This window comes from Elephantulus edwardii, unplaced genomic scaffold (genome assembly GCF_000299155.1).
Source record: "Elephantulus edwardii isolate Elephantulus edwardi_28Jun2011 unplaced genomic scaffold, EleEdw1.0 scaffold00014, whole genome shotgun sequence".
Lineage (NCBI taxonomy): Eukaryota > Metazoa > Chordata > Mammalia > Macroscelidea > Macroscelididae > Elephantulus > Elephantulus edwardii.
Genome location: NW_006399764.1, coordinates 9,797,467 through 9,819,699, shown reverse-complemented (window position 1 = coordinate 9,819,699; position 22,233 = coordinate 9,797,467). Strand labels below are relative to the sequence as shown.

The 22,233-nt window shown below is 38.8% G+C and overlaps 1 pseudogene; it reads right to left on the bottom strand.

Moving 5' to 3' along the window:
• Positions 1–6,805: 6,805 nt before the first annotated feature.
• On the bottom strand, positions 6,806–21,944 carry LOC102876521 (annotated as a pseudogene).
• Positions 21,945–22,233: the final 289 nt, after the last annotated feature.

Here is a 22,233-nt window from a genome sequence, read left to right as displayed (position 1 = left end):
GCAATGGTAAAATAGTGCATTTTCAAGTTTCTGAATTCTCTGCGGTAAAGTCCGGGATTTATACTTTAAAGCTTCTGTTATTGAGCTGTTTCTGACTTTCACAAACATGTTTTCTCAGAAAGAAATGAAGCAATAATTCACTGTCAGATTTAACATTGACTGGTTTCATAGATATTTAGTAATTGATTATGTATGTTTCAGTAATATTTGGAGTGTGATCTTTGTTAAATTACAGGCATTATTCCAGCTACTTAGCTAATTATAGTAAAGTACTAAATTGTGAGCGAAATAAGACAAGAGTAATGCTAACAGCAGCACAAAAGTCTGTTGTGCTGTGGTGCATAAGATATTTCATTTTTGCCTTAATAAATCATCCATTTTTTGGCAACATGATGAATTTGTTGTTTAAGAAAAGACTAAACCAGATTTTAAAAAATCATTTCCAGATATTATTTAATGGAAAGAGGCAAATAGTTATTCTGTCAAAGTGAGTATATGAGCCAAAGTTAATATTTGAGATTGGAAATTCCTCTACATGATAGATAAAACCGTTCCCAAAGTTATAGTTTGGTAAATAAATAAGCAAAATAATTTTTGTGTGGTTATGTTTCAGAAAACAGTCCTTCTCATCCATAAATGTTTATTAAGAGTATACTGCTTACAGAGCGCCTTGTTACTCTCTATGGTCATAAAGCCAATAGAAATGTTTGTTGGCTAACTTTGTGGCATTTCAGAAGATAACACTGTTTTGAATTGGACGATGACTTAGGAGGTTTATTCTGTGGTAGTTTGAGATAAAGTTTAAAGTTTGAGATAAAGTTGTTTCCAACTAGAATGGGCAGTTTAGAAATGGCTATGTCAAATAACAGCAGAAGATTCTATATACTAAGTGTCTAGTGATCAGAATAAGTCTCTGAGAGTTCAGAGAATGTGACGGTGATGGCAAATATAGCAACAGAAGGAATAATTGGGGAGCTTTGTAGACGAGGAAAACCTCTGACTGGGTCTTGAATGGACTATTTGCCTGGGAGGTGTCTTTCATATTGTAATGAAAGGACACTACAAGTGAGTGGCCTTAAAGAACAGGAATTTATAGTCTCACAGTTTTGGAGCTCAACACACTCAACTCATTGCTGTTCAGTCAGAACTACCTCATAGCTCACCCGCCGGCAGATTTTCACAAGCTGTAGATTGCAGAGACAGGGACCACTCATCTTTCTCTAAAGGAGCCACTGGTGGATTCAAAGTGCCTTTGTGTTAGGAGTGCAACTCCCCAAAGCTCTCCTGTGGAGGCCTGAGGTCCGGAAAATGACACTGATTCTGCAGCACGGCTCTTCTCTGTCAGCATTTCTAGAGGTACCCTGGTGTTCTTTGGTGTCTGTCGTTCCCATATGTTTTTCTTTCTCTGTTTTGCTGGCTTTTGTTACTTAGGACTGAATAGGTATAGAGCTCACCCTAAAATGATTGGATTTCATTAACTGGGGGAAAAAAGTGTTTGTTTCCGGATAAGATTATACACATAGATCTAGACGTAAGAATTTTAATACATATTTTTAGTGACAAAATTCAATCCTTAACAGAGTAGAAGGAAGTGGATTATTCATTTCCAAGCAGATGATCTTAATTAAAATGTATATTTTTTTCCTTCTGAATGAGAAGATCGTGTATTAAATATGTTGATAGACAGCTGTATGATAGAAATAGCAAGTGCGAGTCACAGAAATCACTGGAAAGGTCCTCAACAACTCCCGAGGACAATATTTTGTGGTCAATTGACATGAGTAATGAAAACCTGCAGTGGAAGAGCACGAACTGGATGGACTTCTCTGGTATATCATTTCAGCATTCTCCTTGGAAACATTCTTGGAATATCAAATATGATTTAGAAGTTCCTCTTATAAAAGTCCTTTTATACGCTTCTAATAAAGAAAAGGAGTCTGGTGGGCTGGTGGTAGGAAGCTGTGTTGCTAACTCAAAGGCATGTGGTTCAAATCTGCCAATGTTTCTGCAGAAGAAGGGGCCATCTCCTCTGGTGTGGTTTACAGCCTTTGAACACCTGCCGCAGGGTCAGCTATGAGTTGGTTCTCTCTTGTGACACACACCACCACTGCCGCCACCACCACCTTTGAACTGTTGTGTTTTGTGTATAATCTGCCACAGAGTGTCTACTATGATTCTACATCTGGAGCAATAACGGTGAATAAGGGATATAAACCTTCATTAACAATTTACTAGACTATAATAGAAGCTTGAAGACAAAAGTCACATATGATTTTGCCTTGTACCTTAAAATACAGCACAGTACCTGGCCCATACAAGATACTTAATAAACATTTATTGGTTAAATAAACATTTTAAGTGATTAAATTTATGAGAAATCTATGATTATCAGAGCAGTAAAAGTTTGAATTTTTTTTTTTAGGACTTACAAGGTACATAATTCTGGCAAATAAATTGACTTTCTTTGATTTCCCTGTCAATTCTAAGTTATTTATTAACTTAGATAGTATTCTTGTAAGTAGTATATGTAAATTAGTGTACATATGCAAATATAATATGCTGTTGAGTCACAAAGACCCTATGAACAAGGGCTCTGAATTCTGCCCTAACCTGAACCAACTTCGTCTCTGACACACTTGACCCCATCGCTATAGTCATCTCATCCAAGATCTTCCTTTCCTCCACTGACCCTTTGTCCTTCCAATCACAATATCTTCTTCAAGGACTGGCCCTTCCCGACAACATGCCCAAAGTAGGTGAGATGGAGCTTCAAAATCCTTCCCTCCCACATACGCAAATATATACTAAGTGGCTCAGTGGCAAGAAGCTGTGCTGCAATCTCAAAGGTACATGGTTTGAATCCACCAGCTGCTCTGCATTCTGTGACTGGAGCAGTGGGAATAAGTGCGTTTGAGATGGCTAGGTTGGCACAGGATAGAACAGCATTTAGAGCTCTTGTACATAAGGTCTCTGTGAGTCGCAAGCGACTCGAAGGCACATAAGTATGAGCTTCTCCGCAGTTGTATAGGCAATCTCCTCCCCTCCAAGTCAGCAGCCTCTGAAAACCTGCCAGAGGGTCAGCTATGTGTCAGTTCTGACTTGGTGGTACACAACAATAAATATCTAATATTAAATAATAAGAACATTAGGAAGTTCATTAGAATACATAACACTTAGAAGAGAACCTGAAAGAAAGTATTCAACTTCCTTGTTTCTCCTCTAAGATATTTATTGTTGGTCGAATTGTGTTACTCTGATAGATATAGTTTATGTCCATGTGAATATGACATTATTTGGAAATAGTATCTTTTAAAATGTAATCAAGTTAAATTGAGGTCATACTGAATTGTGGTGGACCTTAATCCAATTTTAGTGTGGTGATACAATAAGACATACAAGGGAGAAGGTCATGTGAAGAGGGGAGCAGAGATAGGAGTGACACCCCACAAGCAAAGTAATTCCACAGATTGCTTGTGATCACAGAGCTAGAAGAGGCAAAGGAGAATCCTCCCCTGGCAACTTCAGAGAAAACATGGTCCTACTGACATCTTGCTTTCAGACTTCCAGCCTCCAGAACGATAAACGGATAAATTACTATGTTTTAACTATTAAATTTGTTATGACAGCTCTAGGATAAGAAGCTGCAAAATTAAATAAAATGCAGTCTATTTACTTTCTTGATCTATCTTTTAAAAAATTCCTTTGATAGGTTTAAAAAACTTCATTCTCTAATATCGTCTGCAATTTTACTTATTATTTATGCTACTTTTTGCAGGATGCTGAACTTTTATGAGATACGCAAATGAAATAATAAAGAAAAAGAACTTCTTCAATGTTTCCTAATTATTATTAAAGCAAGCCTATTTTGTTCCTGGGAGTTCCTATGTCTGAACCTTTAGAACAGATTCCTATATCATGGGATCAAATTACTTCCAAAGATTTGTAGTAGCGTGAGGCTAAAAGTAGTAGATAAGGATGTTTTCTGGCCAGGCAGGTTTCCTGTGTAGCAATATGTTGTCTCAATGAAATGTAATGAGGCATTTGAAATATTTATATGTAGATTTTCTTTTAGAGGTCATTGATTATCCTGACATATAGCACCAATGACATTTCATCTAGTTGTTGTCTTAGAGGCATGCCATCAAGAAGACCCTTTTTATTTTTTAAATCTAGATCCTTTAATACAGACCTTCTTTACATTTTGGCTAGTTTTCCACACAAATAATCCACAGTAATACATAACGGCACAACACGCATGTCAGTTTCCTGGACTGTAGTGGCTTGGATGCTATGATGCTGGAAGCTATGCTCCTGGTACCCAAAAGAAAGGGTCATCACGGAATGATTCAAGGAAGTACTATATGATCCAAAATCAATTGTACTGAAGGAAAAAGTTCAAGTTCCACTGCAGGCATTGAGGAAATATAAGGCCACAGGAATTGATGGAATATCAATCGATTTGTTACAGCAAACAGATGTAGCTCTTGACACGCCCATTAGTCTATACCAAAAAATTTGCTCGAGTGATACCTGGCCTATTGCCTGGAAGACATCTCTATTTGTTTCTGTTCCATGAAATGATAGTCCAATAAAATATGGAAGTTATTGAAAACTACTAATACCACAAAAAATAAAATCTTGATGAAGATTACTTTAAAAATATTTAAACACTCTGTCAACTGAGAACAGCTAGAAATTCAAACAGGATTCAGAAAAGACTGGAAATTTCTTCCTGATAATATCTTAAAAGACTCTAAGAAAATGTTTTAAAGTATTGAGGCTGTGTTCTTGCTGCTAATTTTACAATGCTCATCTCATGAAAATGTAGTTTTCTTATGATGAAAAAAGTTGAAATGCGTCCTTTTTCTCACTGCTGTCTGTTCAGAGCCGACCTAGCGCTGACCCTTCAATAGTTTTGAGGCTGTAAATTGCACAGGAGGACATTGACCCTCTTTCTCTGTCATAGTCATTGGTGGATACAAACTGCCAGCGGTACAGCGACTCCTAGCTCCTGACCCAAAGGGGTTAGGAGTGTATCTCTCTACAGACTACACACTTAGAGAGTTCCCTAATATGTATTGTTATGCACTGTCAGATGCTACCCATAACTGACCCTCCAGTGAGTTTGTCAGAGGCTGTGAAATCATAAGGGAGAAGACTGCACCTCTTTCTGCCACAAAGCAGCTGATGGATTCAACCCGCATCCCGTTGGCTTGGCAGCACAAATTTTTCCTCCTTAAGTCACCAGAACTGTAATATAGTTGTTACGGTGTATCACGGAGCTGGCACTGAATCAGAGTTGATGCTCCAATGGGTTTTCAGAGGCTGTTGAATCACACAGGAGGAGGAGTTTGCCCATCTTTCTCCTGTGATGCAACTTGGTGGATTCCAACCTCTTATCTTTGGGTTGCCAGTGCAACTTCTTACCAGAAGTCCATCAGAGCTCCCTAGAAATAGGAAAGTAAAATCTTTGTTCATGACTAAATCTGTATTTTTAATTTTATGTTTAACACTGATTTAAGTCTAAAACACAAGGGTTTTTTTTTTTTTTTTTTTTTTTTTTTTTTTTTTTTTTTAAATTTGTAACCCAGGCCAAAGCACCTGCTTAGGTTAAAATATTCAAGGAGCTTCAACCCAAACCTCAACTTTTCCACTGGCCAGTTCCAGGCCATGGTCTTTGTAGTTGCTTGCTATGCATTAGAAAGCTGGACAATGACTAGGGAGGACATAAGAAGAATTGATGCCTTTGAGCTGTGGTGCTGGAGAAGAGTATTGAATGTACCATGGACTGCCAAGAAAACAAACAGATTCATGCTGGAGAGGGTAAAACCAGGCTGCTCCTTGGAGGCAAGGATTCTGAAGCTTTGTCTGACATATTTTGTGCATGTTTCAGGGAATGACCAGTCCTTGGAGAGGGACAACATGCTTGGCAGGATGCAGAGACAGTGCTAAAGAGGAAGACCTTGGGTGAGATGGACTGATTTAGTGACTAGAGTAACGGGGGTAGGTGTCAGAGACAATAAGATTGGCTCAGGATAGAGCAGGGTTCAGAGCAGCTGTATAAAACGTTCACTGTGAGTCTCAGGTGACTGGATGGCACATAACAACAACAGTTCCAGAGAGCACAGAGAACACCAATGAAGAGAGCATCCAATCAATTTCCCATGAAGGAGAGATTTTATTCTGTTCCCATTTAATCAATTTCACTAGGAAAGTGTATTTGTTTTTTGTTTTGTTTTGAGGAAAGAACTGAGAATTGCTGCTTCTTTTTCCTCTTAAACAGAAATTAAAAAGAGAATGAAGATAAGGTTATATATTCTTTAAGAGTCTAAAAAATATACATATGGAAATAAAAGCCTGATTCTAAGTTACCAAAGTATATAGTAATTTATTTTCTCATATATCAGAAGTTAGCAAACATTTTTTTAAAGTGTCAAGTAATAAATATTCTATTTTCTATTTTTTTGTGTCAAATAAAGCAAAGATTTAATGGGACAATGTATTAGTTATTGGAAGACAAAAATAGGAAGATCTACGGTGACTGGCAAATAAAACCCAAATAAGGAAGAAATGTGAGCCACAGCCTCCTCCTGGTGAGAGCACATTTTTTTTTGAGGGGAGGGGTATGTGTGTCTTTCCATTCATATAATACCTAACATTGTGCACTATGTTTATAATGTCTGAGTAAAACTTGGTGCCTCCATGAAATTCTTTAAGTTCTTGATAAATTTTTCAAACTAGACATAATTATGAATGAAAAACAACTAACAAACAGGCACCTAAAGCTTTTTGTAACACTGAAGATTTACAGAAACTTTTTAAAAGTTATAATCTTCCCCCCACCCCCCCGAGCTTCAAGTCCATCAACTCCATTGCTATCCCTTGTTTGTTTTCTGTTGTTGTGGATGTTAAAAAGTTGGCTCATTTGGGGTAAGTGATCCGTGCCTAGAACCTTGTGTATCTGGCAGAATGCAAGGAGTCCCAAAGCAAACTGTGCACTGGATCACACTGCTAATCAGTCATTGTTGCCAAGGTATCGAAGGGATCCAAGAAGTTCGGGACTGCCTTTAAGAATAATTCCTAAAGATAAACACTCAAACACTCTTCTTAGTGCACTCGCAGGGCTTTGAGAATTAAAAACACTACCAATTGCATTCTCAACCAGTAACTCCATAACCCAGATTGGAAAATCAGAGCAAGTCAGAACCCTCTGACAGAGGTCTCGAAGAATATGTATGATAATTACACAGGACTTCAGTCTATTAACTCCAGCCTGGAACTGCTTAGCATGGTGTAGAACAGCCTGAGTGTCAAGGTATTTTTCTCCATCCAAGCTGTCCAGTGGGTCTTTCATCATACCCAAGGTTACATCTCCTTTCCTCATGTTCTTTTCTTGAATAAGAGAATAAATATTTTAGACTTTGCCAGCTACACTTTTTGTGTTACAACAACTCACCTGTGCAGTTGTAGCGTGAAAGCAGACATACATAAATGAGTGATTATGTGTGTTACAATAAAACTGGCAGAAGGTTGAATTTGACCTAAAGCCTATGGATTAACATCCCTTGTTTGAAAGAATTACCCACATTTTAAAAAATTTCTATGACAAGTACCATTTAAAGGGATATGGATGTACATATAGAGAAAACTCCAAGTTGAAGAATGAAAAATTTCAGGATTTAATTGCTCTCATTTATTTTCTTATCTTTAGTACCACAGAATGTTCCTTCCTACTGGTTCAAATGAAGGAGATTTCGTGATTTGAATCATCGTGAGCAGCAATCTTGGGAGATTGCTTGCTTGATAGTTTGTTGTGGCTCTTTGGGCCATGAGGAGAAACGACAGTGCTCAGAATGACTTCTGATAGATTTTGTTTCTCTACATAACTCAAAAAGAACATGTGAGCAGCCGTTGAAAGACTGTCCCAATTATATTGTGCTTAGAGCATCTGCAGCCTTGGTCCTGGAAGCTTGGGCGAGGGAAACCACAGCTGTGAAGCTTTGCTCCTGCTCCTCGCACAGATGCCAAAGCAGATGGAAGGGCAGGGATCATCTGCAGAAATCTCCAGATCTCCAACACAAGTGGAGAATGAAAGGCATCGAGGACACTGCTGAAATGGTGAGATTGATAGGCTCTGGACTCCCAGGAGCAGTGGAGGCGACAGATTCCCCACTCGGTGCCCCAGACAGGAACATGATGGATGATGTGTGTGCAGTTGCCTTCAGTCCCGCTGCAGCCTGTGGACCTCTATTTCAACAGGCAATCATTTGGTGTCCTGCTTGGAAATGGTTCTGATGCTCTTTGTGTGTTTCAGATGGTTGGGGTCCCATTTCTAGTAAGGTTGCCTGCCACTGTGCAAGGCTGTTCTGAATGGAGGAAAGGAAGGAGTACATTTTGAGTTGCTTATCTGCAAAGGATAATATTAAAAATGCTCTCTCCGGAGAATAAGGACGTTTTGCATGTGGCTGTGCTAAATTTACCGCAGGACTAAAAGTGTTAAAACACCAGCCGCGTAAATGGGCCACAGGGTGCTAAAGGTTGACAGGATGATTATGCTTGAGGGGCTACTGTTATGTATGTCCTTTGGACAGTCGTTTGGAAGAGCTTCAGAGAGACACTAATTAATTGTGCCCCACAGAGAGGGGGTGGTGTCCACCGCCCAGTGGGAGGCTGCGCTCCAGTGCTCTGTCTCAGGTCAGAGGACCAGGAAAACACTCCGGGGTCTGTCTAAGTTGATCCTCTAGAGAAAAGCTCTTTAATCTTACTTAAGGTTACAAAGTCTTTGGCCTCATGCAAAACATTTCATCTTGTGCAATTTTCAGCTCTTATCATCTGAATAAAGTAATAGGATGAATCAGGCAGCTGAGAAAGACAAGCAGAATCTCAGTCTTTTAAAATACTGATTATAGCCTAAGATTAACAATTATTGGACTCTTCTAACCGCTCAAACTGTTTCTTGAATGCAGATTAACATCCTCTACTGCATATTTGACACCTTCACTCTTTAATCTTGGCCTCCTCCTACCCAAATTACAAGGAATATAGACATGATGCCTGAGAGAAATAGTTAGGGAGAGGGAAGCAAATAAATTATTTCTGTGGGATGCAAGTTAAACTAGCAACATAACACTTAAGAGTAGAAGGCAGAATTCCTTTTCACCATCTGAGGGTCTTCTGTTGTTTTGCTTTTTGGTAGGAATTTGTCTACTGGACAAATCTAGAAATTTGTTTCAGGGTTAATTTCATTAACACTTCAGAAAAACCCCTCAAATTCATTACTGTTGAGTTGAAGCCGACTCATAGCTGACCCTCCAGCAGGATTCCAAAGTCTGTAAATTATGTGGGACCAGATTGCTTTGATGCCTCCCTTGAAGGGCTGGTGAATTCTACAGGCCACCTTTAGGTTAACAGTGTGAGTCTTCTATAGACTAGGTCACCAGATAGGTGCTTTTCTTATTTATTGATAATACTTAAAATTTATTGGGTATTTGCTTTGTGACCTTGTACTAAATGTTCTGTATAGATTTTAGATTGGATTTGTTTCTCAACGGCATACTTTGAAAACCTATAAAAGTTAAAGGATGGAATATATTTAAGAACTATTAGTGCAATTAAGAGAGAGTGTTGTAGAATATTGTAAATTGTATCAGAAAGTTAGCTTAGACCATGTTGAGATGTAGCAATGTTACTAATCTTTTATTTAAAAAGACAGTTGTCAGTCAAGTCAGACTCAACATACCTCCATCTGTTGCAGAGTTCAACTATACTCCAGAGAGTTTCCAAGGGTATGTCCTTTCAGAAAGAAAAGACCTTTCATCTAACATGCCTTTGCATGGATTTGAAGCGGCAATTTTTTAATTCATAGTCAAATGCTTTGCCACTTGCAACACTCCACTTACTTTATCTGAAATAGTAGTATGGTCTTATGACAGAATTGGTAGTGGTCAAACCCTTCCATTTGCCCATTGAAGTCTTTGATTCAGTGAGATTACGTGGGGCAAGCGAGGACGGGCACCAGAAGGAAGGGATGGAAGGAAGGACAAGAGAGTGATACAAGGGTGAAGGGAGAATGAAATCCCACATTAGTGATACAGAAAGACCCTCAGAGGTCTGAAGGTAGATAGCTGATGGCAAAGAATATTGAATATACCACAAGATGTGAAAAGAACAAGCAAGTCTGTCTTGGAAGGCAGATAGTAGCCGGAATGGTCCTCAGATCAAAGATAGTGACACTCTGTGGGCTTGTGGTCAAGAGGAACAATCCCTGGGAAAGGATATCATGTTTGGAAAAGGAGAAAGCCAGTGAAACAGGAAAATCCTTATTGAGATGGATTGACGACAGTGGACTTAAGCATGGCACAGATGGTAAGAATGTTTCCGGATTGGTCATGACTTCATTCAGTTGGAGATGGGGTTACTAGGAGCCGAGCAGCATCTAAAACAACAACAAAATCAATCTGTCCCTCGGAATATTTCAGGATCTTTTGGAAGATATTTGTATTCTTTGAGGCTTCAAGATCATTTAGTATTCCCAAACATGGTGAGAATTTATCCAACAGTTCATTTAACCAATTTAATCTTATAAAAAAAATCATAAATATTAAGGAAGCACTTGTACTATAATATTAAATAAACAAGACCAGAATACAGCTGAAGTAGACACTGTGATCGTCTTCTGAAGAAGCTTACAGTGGCTGCTCCCTTTCCCATGGCCTGCAATTTCTATTTAGGATGTGTATAGATTTGACAGAGGAGCATAAGCTCTATATTAAATCAATTTGGATGTGCTAGCATTGAAATAATTCTAATCAAAGTAAATCCAGTATCTTTTATGACAATCCTTTTACACTAATGAACTTTCTCCTCTGGTATGGCCTGGAATGTAGTGATAAAGCTTTTATAATTTGGCAGTCATGTTGCCGCCAAGAGCAAGTCAAGTAGACAGCGAAGCTGACATCCAGAAGAGTGGACCAGAGAATCACAGAGCCAGAAACCTGATCAGCTATGCCCAGGGCTTTCCCTTCCTCTCGGCCTTTTCATTTATGTGCCATAAGCTTGCTTTGAAAAAGATCCACCTGAAAGTGAAAAGAAGAAAACACAGTCTTTCTGAAGCGAGTTTTTCCTATCTGCAGTATAAAACCCACACTGACTGAGAGAGGCTGATGATTTACAGCTTCGATATTTGGAAAAGCCGAATTCTCTAACTTGAATTAATATTAGCACTAGCAGTAGCAGGAAGATGGAAGATAAAGCAGGAGGCAAGATTGGGGCCTGTATAAGTTTTCTTTGAAGTAATTTTCTTTTAACCTTCTTTGCTTGAAAAAAGGGAACAATCACTCTCGTTGTAGAGATTAAGCTGAAATTCAATTTTGGAGTCAAGAGAAAATGCGCCATGTATTTTATGATTTGAAATTGCTTTAAGGTGGACTTTTGCCCTGACCAGGCTGGAAAAATGCATGCTGGTGTAGACCCCTTGACATAAAGAGTTGTTTTAAATTAGACAAACTAAAGGAAGCTGTAGTTTTTAGATACTATATAATAGATTGTGGATGACTAACAATTCTAAGAAAAAATATTAATGAGGTAATATTCATAATTATCCAGAGTTTCAATTGGATATAATTTCTGGACCATCGTGCAGATAAGCAGAACATAAGCACCTGCCAGAATTATCATGATCTGATAAGTTAGAAATATGATTTAGAGGCTTCAGAAGCGACTGGATTTAGTGTTTGTAGTATCTCAGAAAAGTGGGAGAAAGAACTACAGAGCTTGTTATAGTCTTCTTGTTGTTGTTTTTGTTGTCTACCAAAGAGTCAGAACTAGCTCATAGCTGACCATCTGGAGGTTTTCAGAGGCAGTAAATAGCCGAGTGGGTAGAAGTAGAGGGGCATCTTGGTGGATCAAAGAAATAAGTGGGTCAGGACACTTGTGCCAAGGGCAGGGATGACACCGAAACTAATGGTTAATTCCACAATAAGGGATATATTTTCACTTTTTCTGTAAAATGCTTATCTGTTGGATACTTCTCTAAATCTGAACATTCAGATTAAGACACGCTAGGAAGAAGGATTGGCCATCCATTTCCAAAATAGCAGGCCTCTGAAAACCCTATGTACAAGATGAGATTGGCACAGGACAGAACAGAATTTAGGGCTGTTATACATAGGGTCGCTATGGGTCACAAGCGATTCAACGGTACTTAACAACAACAACAACAACAACAACAACAACTAGCCAAAGGAGATTGCCCATCCTCCTGCAGAGCTGCTGGTGGGTTTGCACCACGTGTCTTTGGGGTTGCAGCACAGCTTCTTATCATTAGAACACCATAGCTCTCCTATTACAGTTATTTCTGTCCTTACATGCCATTCATTCACTCAAATATGACTCTTAATGACACGATGAACAACAGCCCTGTAACCTTTCCCTATCCTGAGCCAGCCTCACCATCTCTGACACACCTGACCCCATTGCCACAGTACAGTGTCAGTCCATCTCATCCAGTGTCTTCCTCCCCGGCACTGACAATCCATCCTTCCAAATATGATGTCTTTCTGTGAGGACTGTTCCCTTCTGGAAATATGCCCAAAGCACCAAAGCATGTGAGACAGAGTTTCAAAATCCTTGCCTCCATGATGCAACCTGGTTAAGCTCTCTCCAGTACAGAATTGTTTGTTCTCTTGGAAATTCATTGTATGTTCAATACTCTTCTTTAGCACCATAACTTAAAGGCATCAATTCTTCTGTCATCGTAGCCATGTCCAGCTCTCAGATAGCAAGCAGTTGACAAGACCTTGGCCTGGATCAGAAGCAACTTAGTCTCTAGACTGACATCTTTGCTTTTTAGTTCTCTGGAGAAGTCCTTGATGATAGGTTTTGCAATATAATTCTTTTGATTTGCTACTGCTGGTGCCAAGGGTGTTGATTATAGACCTGAACAAGATGAACATTAACAACCTCAATCTGTCTCCATCTATCAGGATCCATCTATCAAGCCTGTTGGCTTGGTAGTGAGGATCTTTGTTTTCTTGATGTTGAGATGCAATTTGTACTGAAGGGAGCAGTCCTTGATTTTCTATAGCAAATGCTTTAAGTCCTCCTCAGTTTCAGTGAGCCCAGCTGTGTCATCTGTATAATGCAGATGAATCTTCCTCCAATCTTAATTCCACATTCTTCTTCACCAAGTCCAGGTTCTTGAATGTTCTGCTCAACATATAGATTAAAAAGGTATGGAGAAAGAACAGTATTCCTAGTTCTTCAGATGAATGCTGAGATCCACATGCACAGGTGAAAATTCTGGAAGGCCTAGAGAGGTGATTACTGTGGATATTAGATGAACAGAAATTCCAGACATCTTCCTATATAGATATGGGACTTCTGACTATCCAGGGTGGGGAGATCTTATTATTTAGACTCAGGAAAAGTACATAGAAATTGTGGCACTCTAACTCAGAATGATGACCTAATGGGTAAGGAGTTCTACTGTTAACTGCAGGCACAGGGTTTGAATCCACCAGTTTCCATGCAGGAGAAAGATGAGCAATCTCCTTTCATGAGATTTATACCTCTGACAACCTGATAGAGAGTCAATTCTGAGCTGGTTCCAACTTGATGGCACTCCAAACTCACTATCAATAACTCTACCTGGGGTGGCATGTTCTGTAGCAAGCTGCTGTGCAGATTTATAGGATATAATGCTCTGGTGGTTGGTATCTACTAATTGGTCTGCAGGAGAAAGATGGCCAGTTTCTTCATGTTGCCTTGGAAACATGATAGGGTTGGGTGGGGATATAAATCACAATTGACTTAGTTAGTGGCACTGAGTTTGTGGATTTTGTTTTAGTTTACTTATAAAGTATAAGATACTACTCCAAATCATCCTAAATAGTTGGAAAACACATTTATCTATCTGTAAATATAAGATTAACATTTCAAAGGAAAGCAACAACAATTCATGTACTCTTCAGGTCAGCCTTTAAAATGTCCAGAGTAAAATAGTTATCACGTCTATTAGAAATAACTCAGGAAAATGCTGACCCATAACTCAGAAAAAAAAGAAGCTCAAGGTTACAGAAGTATTAATATTAGCATAAATAGACTTTAAAATAAAGACCTGAAATATTTTTAAAGATTTAAAGAACAAAACATCATAATGAGTGAAAAGATGAAGACTCTCAGAAAAAAAGATTATAAAAAAGATGATGGCATACAACAGCATCATTCCCTTTGCCGTTGTTGTTATAAGCCATCGAGCCACTTATCTATGTACAATAGCCCTAAACGCTGCTCTATCCCTTGCCAATCTTATTGTCTCTGACACACTATCCTCATTACACCACTCACTAAATCAGTCTACCTCATGGAGGGTCTACTTCTCCTGTGCTGTCCCTCCACCCTCCCAAGCATGACATCCCTCTCCAAGGACTGATCCCGCCTTGCAACATGTACAAAGTGTGTCAGACAAAGCTTCAGAATCCTTGCCTTCAAGGAGCAGCCTGGCTTCATTCAGTCTCTCCAGTATGAACTTGTTTGTTCTCCTAGAAGTCCATGGTATGTTCAATACTCTTCTCCAGCACCAAAGCTCCAAAGGCATCAACTCTCCTTCTATCATCCCTAGTCATTGTCCAGCTCTCTGGTGCATAGCAAGTAATTGCAGACCATGGCCTGTATCAGGTGCACCTGCGTCTCCACACTGACATTGTTGCTCTTCATTACTGTGTGCAAAGATCTCTGACAGCAGACATTCCCAGTGCAATTAGTCTTTTAATTTCTTGGCTGCTGGTACCAAGAGTGTTGACTGTAGAGCCAAGCAAGCTCAAGCTGTTAACAATCTCAATCTCTTCATCATCTATGTTTTTCCAGTACGATGTCTTCTTCCAAAGGCTTGTGCCTGCTGATGTCACATCCAAAGTATGTAAGATGAAGTTTCATCATCTTTGTCTCAAAGGAGAACCCTACTTGTTCTTTCTCCACAGCAGGTTGGTTTGTTCTTCTGGCAGCCTATGTTATAGGCAATACTCTTCTTCAACACTGTAATTCAAAGGCAGGTAATGTACATCAGTCATTAGAGAAGTGTAGCTTAGAATAAAAAAATAGATGTGCCTAGAAAAAAAAAAGGCTGATTGAACTAACTCAGTCCCATAAGGACAAATACTGTATAAGACCATTATTGTAGAAATAGAGAACTAGTAAAACGTGTATGAGGATCCAAAGGGGAAAGGGGGGCATAGGGGTGAGGATGGGTGGGAGGCATAATCGTAAGGTGGCACAATTGATGGGTAGAGGGTGGGTTAGGTTAAAGAAATGGGAAAGATCTGGTGTGAAAAATGATGTATATGAACTTTGTAAGTAAACTATTATAAAATAAAAATTTTATATTAAAAAAATCTCTGCTTTGATTCTGCCAAGTGTTCCTTGGGAGAAAGACTAGAATTCTCCTCCAGTGAATATTTACAGCTGTTGAACCCCCCTAGAGGATTGTCATGAGCTGGATTGATCTGACAGCAGTGGGTTTTTGTGGTGTATGTGATATTGGGAATAGAAAACTGTTTGGGCCCTTTGGACTATAGATTTTCATATTCTCTTGAAGTCAGATATACACTTACCATTTGGCTTACTTATAATTTGGCTTACCAATTATACTGTTATTTTTCCCAAGAGAAATGAAACTTAAATGGCATTAAATAAAGCATATTACAGTGGCCTAGTGGTAAGAATTTGCTCTGCAATCCCAATGATACGTGGTTGGAATCTACAGGAGATGGGTGGGCAATCTCTTCCTCCCGTGCGATTAAACTATCTCTGAAAACCAGCTGGAGGATCCACTGTGAGTCAGTTCTGACAACACCACCACTTGTAATTGTCTCAACAGTATGGCAGCCTTATTAATAATAGACTCACATTTGAGACCATGCAAATGCCTGATAAAGGGTGATTGGGTAAACAAATTAGAACATATCTATGTGCTGGGACATTACTCAACAATACAAAAGAACAAACTGCTGATGATAGACCAGTGGTTAGTAGACACCATTGTGGCTGTGGTGAGTGAGTTAACTGCAGAAGAATGTGAAGGCATCTTCAGAGTGAGAGCATGCTTCCAATAAGTACCATCAAACAGAATTTTCTGTAATCAACTTGGACTCTGCTCTGTGTCTCCTGGAATGTGTCTCCAGTTGATGGTGCTCCGTTAATAACTGCCATGGCTCACTCACTGAACTTAGTGCTCTTAGAATCCTTTTCACTCATGGTGACCTTTCAGTGGGTGTTTGAGGTTGTAAATCTTGGGAAGAGACTGCTCATCTTTCTCCTGCCAAGCTGCTGGTGTATTCTGATCTCTCGACTCATAGGATTTTGGGTTAGCACCACAACTCGCTAAGAATTACACCTAGTGAGTCCTTGCTATACCAACAGAGCTAGAACAATAACAACTATGTGACGCAAGTATTGGTCCTTAATACTAGCAGATTTACAAATAGCCCTCTCTCTATGACTGAAATAAAAACCCTGAGTAAACCTGTCCTTCACATGTTTTGGGTATGTTGCTAGAAGGAGCTATTTCTTCGAAAGAGACATTATGCTTGGAAAGGTGGAGGGTCATTGAAAGAAAGGAAGACCTTCAATGAGACTGATTGATACAGTGGTTGCAGTAATGGGCTCATGTGTGTCATAGATGATGAGGATGGCACAGGATAGGACGGGGTTCAGATCCGTTGTTCACAGAATCACTATGAGTCGTCCTCGACTCTATAACACCGAACAACAACCACCTTATAATATGCTGGCAAAAGATGTAGTATACATTTTTGTAAAATTCTTTTTTGCCAAACAAAATTTTGGCAACTTCCTATTACCAATGAGTAACAATGATTGTTGTTGTTGTTTTGTGATTTTTATTTGAAGCCACAAAATTGATGAAAGCACAGCCCTATTTCTTGTCTGATCACTTGTTGAATCATCTGCTAGGTCAATATGACTTTACCACCATGTTGTTCTTAAGTGCTATGGAGCTGGCTCAGATTAACAGCGCCCCTGTGTTCAACATAGTGACCATGACTTGTTCCTGCTCCAGCATCACATTCTCTGCTGTGCGTGGGGACACTTGCAGTGCTGTGTTCATCCATTTCATTAGCGATCTTCCTCTTTCCCTTTGATCTACTTTTCCAGGAATGATTTCTTTCCCCAGGGACTCATCTCTTCATATAAAATGGACTGGTTATTGGCAAATTACAACTAGTATTTTTCCATTAGAATAATATTTACCAAAAGAACAAATAGATATGTCTTGGAGAAGGTGCAGTTGGAGTGCTCTTTGGAGGCAAAGATGTTAAAGCTTCATCCCACATACTTTGGGTATGTTGCTGGGTGAGGACATTCCTTGGAGAATGACGTCATGCTTTGAAAGGTGAAGGGTCGACAAAAGAGAGGAAGACCTTCAGCCGGATGAATTAACGTACTGACTGCAGCAATAGACCTGAGTATGTCAGAGATGGTGAGATGGCACAAGACTGGACAGGGTTCAGATCTGTTGTTCTTGGGGCTGTTTTGGGTTGTATTTGACTTGGTAATGCCTAACAACAACAAAAATCAATATCTTTCTATAATAACAGACAGTATTTTAGTTGTCCTTATGAAATCTCCTTGGGAGTTCTGGTGGTATAATATGTGTAACACTGTTAACTGCAAGGTCACGGCTTTGAATCCACTAGATTTCTCCACAGGAGAAAGTTGGGCAGTGTCCTCCCATCTGAGTTATAGTCTTGGACAATCCACTGGAGGGTCAGTTATGAATTTATTTCAACTCAATAGCAATGCAAATTCATTACCTAAAGGCCATACACTAGTGGCAGTTTTAATCCACCCATGACATGTTGGTAATAAGATGTGTAATTTTCTCCTGGATGATTTACAGCCTCAGAAACTCGAGGATCATCAATGAGCCAGTTTTGTCTTGATAGCAATGAGTTCATTGTAAATATGAGTGCATGATTTGTGTAGATAAACATATTATCATTTTAGGTATGCAAGCTTTTTGCTTCTCTCCTGGGTAAGAAGTGTAATAGTGGGGGCTGATGTGAACATTTGGGTAAGAACAAATTTTCTCCCAGTCCTTTCCTTACATAGTCCTTCAACATTGGAATTTTAATCTCTATCTTAATATCATAGAATGAATGGACCGGACAGGGATTTCAGTACAGCTGAATCTTATCTTTCGTAGAATTAGCACATCTTTGATGTTACCATTTTACCTGAAGCTCCAGTGCTAAAAATAATTTAGAATTTGAAACTCCATGTTTTAAAACAGCATAAAATACATTTTCATCTAATTTCAGGTAAACAAATTTAGAAAAGATACTGGTACATTTTATTGAATTCAAGGACAATAGAGCCATCAGGAAGCTTTCAAAATCTGCATTCCCTAATGGTTTTGTAATGGCCACCCCACGCTTATAAGTTTCTTTCCAATTTACGAGTCTTGTCAAAGCTAATACACTTTTTTTCTCATTTGTAATTTCAAAATTCCTTAAAATAAAGTAGAGTTTTGATTTAGCTTGATTTGGTCTTAGTCCCTTTGGTCTGTGGCTGAATAAACGGCAAGCACAATAACATACAGGCACATAAGTTTCCTAAAAAGAGGTCACTTTGAGCTAGCCTGGCACCCCAAAGAAATTTTCAACCATATCATAAATTGACAAGCACTCACTAAATTCTCCGATGTTAAATACAAGCTTTCAGAGTACAGCTGCTGGTGGCTAACCTACAAATGTCATTTTTGTTCTTCTTTTAGAGTTCAGCATATGCTGCTACAGTTTTTTTACATCATAAAAATTAAAAACTAAGTAATAACGTGGAGTTACAAGATTGAATTTTATCCTGAAAGGAGCATCAGTATAAAAGAGTGTCTCGCTGAAGCATTTGTAGGAGGCAGAAATTCAGGATCTTGAAAATTGAATTTTCATAGCAAAATAACCCCAAACAATTAACAATGGAGAGGCAAATATACCAGAAAGAAGAACGTTAAAGGGGAAAAGGATTCCAGAAATATGTCATTTCTAACACGAGCCAAGTGAATTTTTTTTTTAGTTTAAGTGCTAATGCTGAAATGACGGTGAATCTATGATTAAGTTTGATATTTCCTAGTCACTAAAAGCAAAGCAAATAAACACATATAATTCTTTGGGGAATGTAGCTGAATAAATGTTTTGGGGATGGTTGACTTTTGAAGATATTAGCATAGAATTCTTATTTCAAAGCTAAACATTAAAGATGACCTGGGTAATAGATGTGAATGTTGCAAGTGGCTCCTGGGAGCTAAGCCCAGATGCCTAAGAAATAGCGGTTAGATACTGCTGTGAGCACGTAGGTTGACTACTGAGCATTGAGATTGCATTACCCAAGGAGAAAGAAGAGTTAAGAAATTTGATCGGTAGTTTATGGATGTAAAACCCATAGACACAAATTGAAAGAAATACAAAAAGCACAAGAGTTTCTACTGGGAGTTTAGTATCAGGGAAACAGGAAATTTCCCCATTCCATGAAGCACAGATATTTCAAAATTTTCTTTAAAACACTCCCTTTGGGATGAATTTATGAAGTACTTTAAATAAAACAGCCAAAACTTAAGAAGAGGATTAAAGGGTAGAAGGATAGGAGCTTGAAAATGGCTTATTAAAAGTGAAGATTGTAGCCTAAAGAATTGTTCCATGCTATGCTTGACCATCTTATCCTGTGTAATCTAACGTACAAGGTCAAATTGAGCTTACAACATAATGGCATTTATAGATCATGAAGTTCTTTGTTTATTATTTAAGACAAAGTAGATGATAATACAATATTTTTTAAAATGAAATTACATGAAGTGACTTTTTTCTACTCAGATAAATAATGCCTATTTAAAAAAAATGCTTTTGTTTGTTGTTGTTGTTATATGCCATCGAATCACTTGCCACTCATAGTGACCCTATGTACAACAGCCCAAACTCTGCTCTGTCCTGTGCCATTCACATTATCTCTGATACACCCATCCCTATTACCCCAGTCACTGAATCAATCGATCTCCCAGAGGGCCTTCCCCTCCTGCGTTGTCCTTCCACCCTCCCAAGCATGATGTCCCTTTCCAAGGACTGGTCTCTTCTTACAACATGTCCAGAGTATGTCAGACGAAGCCTCTGAATCCTTGCCTCCAAGGAGTAGCTTTTATTTAGAAAACAATATATGAAGTAAAATTGAAAATACAGTGAAAAGAATTCTTCTGAACCATTTGAAAAGAAACTGCCTGTTAGTTGTCTCTAACTATTCTACTTCCTAGACCCAAGGACCCCAAATCACACTCAAGTGTTTTCTGCCATTAATAATCCTGAGAGAACCATATCATTGTGTTTCCAAGGCGATAAATTATTGTTGAAACAGATTTCCACATCTTTCAGTGTGTAGTTTTGAACCATTGACCTTTTGGTTAACAATAAAGCAGTTTAATCACTGCACTACTAGGATTCCTTACAAACAAGGAATCCATCTATATTACTATTATAAAACACAAAAGCTAGATGACCAACACTGGTCCATTGCCACCATCCTTTAAAGTGTTAACAATTAAAGATGTGAGTGTAAAGAGTAAGAAAGTCTTGGCTCAAGCCAGGATAGTTTTACTTGCTTTATATGCCAGTCTTTGGCAAAAGACATGGTGCTGGGGAAAAACATCTGATCAGCAGAGAGGAAGACCTTCACTGAAATGGACTGACACAGCTATTCCAACAATAGGGTTAATTTAAGCACAGTGGAGATTGTGAGAATGATGCCGAATGGGGGGTTGATCTTTCGTAGCACTCAAGTCATTGTGAATTGGATATGACTCAATGGTACCTAAGAACAAGTACTGTTTCTGTGAAAACAAAAACTAAAGTCTTCAAAACCTGGATAACCAGTAGTGTCTCATAAAGACATTCAGGCAGCATGGAAGAAAATAGATGGTTTGAACAAAGATAATAGGAACATACTGAACAATTCCTTCTGATCCCATATAAAGTGGAATGGATACAATTCTTACATCAACAACTACTGTTTCTCTCATCTTTTCCTTGCATATTTGCTTCTCAGCTCACCTGCACCGGGGATTTCTTTAACTGTTTGCTTGTTTCTATATCCTTGTCTATATCTTGTCTTGAAAATGAGCTTGTAGTCAGTGAACATATCTTTATCATTTGCTGTTTTTCAAATATTACACTACCAGAGTAGGAAATAAGAAGTCAGATCTTAGAAATATATTGTCCTTTGTCTAGGTCCTGGTTTTCAGGTGTGTAACTTGAATAAATAACCAACCTAAAGCTTAATTCTCTCTTCGATGATAATACATGCACAATTATTCATGTAGTACTTAAATGATAAAGTTCTAAATTAAGACTGTTATTATTCTCTGGACCACCAGATTGTGTATAGTCCATAACCTTTCAATGATTAATAGGTTGGAAAGGTTCACTGTTCTATTCTGATAGTACAGGACCTGTTAAGGCAAAAGCCCTGTTGCCATTTAACTAGAAATATTATTAAAAAATTAACTTCACAGCTCGGGAACTCAGACTCACTATCAACAGATTTCACATCATCTTCACCGCTGAGCTGCCAACCTCCAGGTGCTTGATTATTACTCGATTCTTTTTTCCAGTCAGGTTATTTCACACTGTGTTGAAGCAGTGGGCAGGAGTGTAATGCATAATTTTTATGGAATTTAAGATGAGAAAGGGGAATAGCATGTTCACATCATGGACCAGTGGTCATTCACTTATTTACATGCTTGTCCCCTGCACGTGATCATCTCCTAATCCAGGAGGTCTTGCATTCCAACTTGTGAGGTGCACATAATCAGTGGGCATTGGACTTGCAGGGACAGCTCTGCATTCATCAGCACTTGCGGTGAGGTGGAACCTAACACATTTTTTCCCCATTTCCTTTGGGAAAGTTTCAATTTCCCTCTGAAGTCCTGAGCAAATGAAAATGGCCCTGGCCTCCCATTCAGAGTAGGATGAGTCAGATCACAAATAGCTCGGTCTGTACTTCTGTTTCCTTTTCTTATTTATAGTTTCTACATTGGGGACTTGTTGATGCTGCATCAGGAGACCAGACACATGTGAAGGGATTTACAAGGGCATATGGGAGGGCTCAACACAGAAGTGAGAGTAATTACTTCAAGGAGGCAACAGAAAATTCCAAAAGCAGAAACTGTAAACCAGTCAA